Genomic DNA, 4665 nt, shown 5'->3' on the forward strand with positions numbered 1-4665 from the left:
ATATTAAGTACACAAGAAAAAGAGGAGCCTATGAACTTGTCCATAGAGACTTGTCCCAGGACCATGTATATGTAATACCTACGTCTAGATAGATAGAAAGATAGATACAGATGTGTGTGTGTGTGTTTGTATGACCTCAAGAAGTTCATAGCCCTATGGGGAGACAACATACAAGTCACTATGCACAAGCAGGAAACACTAGAGATAATCTCAGAGGAAAAGCAGGAAGGTTAAGGAAGACTAGGGCAGACTTCTTGGAGACTGGGCCTTTAGCTGAGCCTTGAAGGGAGCAGAGAAGCCAGGACATGGAAGGGGAGGAAGAGGCATGGGAACAGCCAGCCATCAAAAATGCTTGAAGTCAAGAGATGAAAGGTCATGATGGAGGAACAAGCCAGTCTGTTGTGCCAGAGAATGGAGAGTGCCATATGCTGTGATGTGGGACCAGTGTGTGTATGATGATTTGGAGAGGATGCTCTATGCCAGATGGGATGGGGGCATCCCTTGATTCAGCTGATCAGGCCTCTACAAATTGTTCTAGGCCCCTTTGGGAAAATGTAAAGTTGGAAAAAATGAAGCCCAGAAGCTCAGGAGGGTGGTAGGTAGAAGGATGTTTGTATACTGTCTGACTCGTAGGAAGGACTTAATAAGATGTTGTTGATTTGTTGACTGGTCTATCCACTTTGCTTAAAATATGGTCCTCAGAAGAGCTCATGGGCCATGAGCACAGCCTAGATGATTGACATTTTCTCTTGCAAATGAACTTGAAATGCATCTGGCAGTTTTTAGCCTTCCATGATTTACGATTAATTGTCCAGGAAATGACACAATGTTCTATTTGTTACCTACTACTTGGCTGCCCTGGTGCCCAAAACCTAGAGGGATAAAGAATAGAACAAATGATTTCATTCCCAGGTGTATACCAACGCTTGATAGGAAACTCCTTCCCCTGTGTTGGGGCCCAGCCCAATAGGCTTCAGGAGACCTTCCTTCTAAGGCTGCCCCATCCTGGCCCGCCCCACAGCCAGAGCCTGGGAGAAAACAGGCCTCCAGAGACACTCTATTGCTCTACGCTAGAGGTGACAAACACACAGCCCATGGGCAGCATGCAGCAGCCACTCCCCAGAGTATGGCCAGAACCAGATTAAAATGTAATTGGGAATTGTTGACAAAATAAATAAAACCACAATCAAACATAGATAATGTTAATTTGTGGTTTTCAGCATCAAAGGGCTGCCTTAGGGGTGGATTACCATTTGAGTTTGACACCACAGCTCTCTAAACCCTTCTAGATACAATCCAAAGAGCTCCACATTCCACCCCCACACCCAAGATCCCTCAGAGCCCCTGCAGTGTTCCACTAAAGCCAGTGCCCACCTCTTAGCTCTATCTTTCTGATATCATAGACCACAGAAAGGGTACACAAACATACACGTGCAGACATAGCACATGTGCTCACAGAAGGCAGAGATGTGCACAGGGCTGGATACTCAGGTAACTGCCTTACTCTGACTTGACTCTAGGCTTGGGCCTCCTCTGGGGAGAGGTCCCAGAGTCCCCAAGGGGCTGTTTGCCAAAGTAAAGCCCAGAAGAGGGAGGGCAGGCTGGACTCACTCACATCTTGCTTTGAGTCTCATTGAATGGGCTCCCATCTGTCCAGTTCCAGGTGGAGCTCTTCTGGTTATTGAGTCCAGTCCAGAATGTGCCACCAGAACCTTTTTGGTAAATAAATTCCTATGGAGTGAGAAGCGAGTGATTCTAAGGAGGTGTATGTCTAAATTTGTGCATAGAAGTACACCCTGTGTGAATTTTTGTAAGTATTCCATTGGTGTGTGTAGGTATCCCTAAGGCATATACCAGAATGAAGGACTGATCTGATCTCAATAGTAAAGAAATACCCCAATCTCAGAAGGATAACACTAGATCCCAGAAGGGGTATTAGAGACAGACTCACTTTGAAAGCACATTGCCAGGGTGTACTTTCTCTATGTGTATGTTTATGTTTTACATGTGTGCATATATGTGACTGTATGTGTGTGTATATAGATATATGCATATTAATAAATTAATCAATATGCATTTATCAAGATCCTACCACATGCCATGGACTGTGCTTCAGAATGAGCATGAGGTCAATGTGGTGACTAATGTGTTGTAAGTCCCTTCCCCTCTCTGGGCCTCAGTTTCCTTATATGTCAAATGAAGAGTTTAAATGAGGTGTTTTCTACAGTCTTCTCCAGCTCTAAATCTGATCTGCTCATGTCCTTTTCCAAACATCTAGGTGATCTCTTTTCGGCCACTTCCAATGAATGTCATCAGGACAATGTGATATAGTCTGCATATAACCAGCACTGGTCTTTGGTATGTCATAATTCTCATTCTTGGTAGAGCTGGTGGTCCATGGCTCATAGTGATAGAACATCACTGGGAGAATGTGGCACCCCAGATGTGGTTAAATAGAGAGTCAACAATCCGTCTTTCCACAACATGACCAACAAAGAAGACCCAAGGACAGGATGTCAGTACATTCTCCAAACTGTGGATTGTGGGCATTCAGTTACACATCATTATGAACTTCTGGATGCACAACCCCAGCCCCTTCCATGTGGGCAGGCATCGGGCTTTGTAAAGATGGACCTCCCATTGGCCAGGACCTCATTACATACCTTTTGACAACTGCCCTGCATGGCTCCTGATTCTCTCCCTTGGGGCCAAGCAGAACCAGGCAAATCCCTCTTTCTCTAAAAACCCTATAGATACTTGTAGGAAGCCTGCATGTCCCCTGAGTCTTCCCTTCTCCAGGTCAAAAACCCTTATTTTCTATAGCTGATACCTGTATGGCATGGGTATCAGGTCCCTTACCTTTCTGGTCATAGCCCAGTTTACCAATGCCCTATTTGTGTCCAGAATTGATTCAATTCTCCACAAACGGTCTGAGCAGGACAGAGGACAGTGGGACAGTATCACCTTCCTAGCCATGAATTGTTCACCTCTCTGTGTGTTATGAATAAGTCTTACTGTGTGAGAAACTGTCTGGGTCCCTTGTAGACTAGCAGACAGGAAAGGTAAGCTGCCCACAGACACCCCACTTAAAGACATCTCTACACCTCCCACTTCTAGGGCCACCAAGGACAGCACGGACCTGTTCTTCCACTGAAGTCACTGAGGTCAGGTGGGAGCCCTTTGACACACAATACTGCTCAGCATCATTCCAGGACATGTTGCCACAGGAAAAATAGTAGAGATTTTTACCGAGGGACACAGTATGTTGTGAGATTCTCTGATGAGGGATTTCTTAGTAAGAAAGAGGAATGAGGATGAGGAGAGAAGAGACCAGAGTTGAGCAAGGTTCAGCTCTGCCTCTTGACTCTGAAGGGGGTTAAGCACAGAGCAGTGATCAAAGCTTGGTCAGTGTCAGCCAGAGTTAGACTATTATTGTCTGATCAGAAACTTCTTGGGGGTCAAAGTATGTCAGAGGGGGAGGTCATTTGTTGGGTTGGGGATGAATTCCTTTTTACTTCTTGCCTTTTTCTGAAGTAGCCAGGAAGAGGCACAGTGGGGAAGCTAGCAGAGAAGGAGTAGGTGGTCTGTACCTTGGATACCTCTCCATGTCAGACTGAAGATTGAGTGATGAAGGGACTGGGTAGGAGCTTAGGAGTCAGTCCAAAGGGCATGGGGGGAGGGGAGGGCACTCACGGTTTTGCTGTTTCAGAGCTGCATTGGTGACCTTGGCCTTCTCAAGTTGCTCATTTTTCCCTTGAAGATCTAAAATCACAGGATCATGGCCTTAGGAAGAGAGCAGCCTCAGAGAGAGGCTTAGTCCGACTCACTAAGCATTGAGAAGCCCTGGGAATAAAGATTTGGGAAGTGACTGCATCCTGGAACTTGCAGCTGAAAGGGATGGGTGATTTGAGGATCTTTATTAAAAGAGAAATAAACATCCACGTGGAACCCCAAATCACAATCCATACAGAAGTTTGCATATTTATAACAGTAGGATAAAGGGAGGAGGAGAAAAAAACAAATCTCCACCCAAAGGAGTGTGGCATGAGAGGGGAAAAGGATAAAGCCTCTTCTGAGGGGAGGATCAAGGTGACAGCAACAGCTGCGTTCTTTTCCTTTGTGAACTCCTAGACTATAAAGATGGTGATGTTCTCCTTATCTACAACTGCACAAGCAATATCCCAGTCAGTGCAGACTGACTGGCACCTGTCTTTACCTCTCAAAGGGAGTCCAGTTTGAGAGGAAATAACAAACTATTTCAGCTTGGGGTAGGGTTGGGGTCTTTGTCCTTGACACATTAAGGGCCTCCTACAAACTCTGGGTCCACTGGTCGGGAGAATATGGGAACTCAAAGAGTTAAGTTCAGAGGGCTCTTTAACATTCCTCAACAATAAAAGCTCTGTCCAAATGCTCAGAATTTTTCTAACTGGGGGCTCTGAGCTATTGTGAATATACTCCTAACTCTTTATTCAATTTAAATTCCATAAATCATCAGAAGAGGTGACTACAGGGACCTGAGGGACCATTACATTATCTCCAGATTTAAAGGAGGGGATTGGGGGAGGGAGGGAGAGAAAGAGAGAGAGAGAGAGAGAGAGAGAGAGAGAGAGAGAGAGAGAGAGGGAGAGAGCTGTAACTGAGAGTGGCTTATTAAAAGCTGAGAGA

Source organism: Trichosurus vulpecula, chromosome 3, assembly GCF_011100635.1.
Source record: "Trichosurus vulpecula isolate mTriVul1 chromosome 3, mTriVul1.pri, whole genome shotgun sequence".
NCBI classification, from domain to species: domain Eukaryota; kingdom Metazoa; phylum Chordata; class Mammalia; order Diprotodontia; family Phalangeridae; genus Trichosurus; species Trichosurus vulpecula.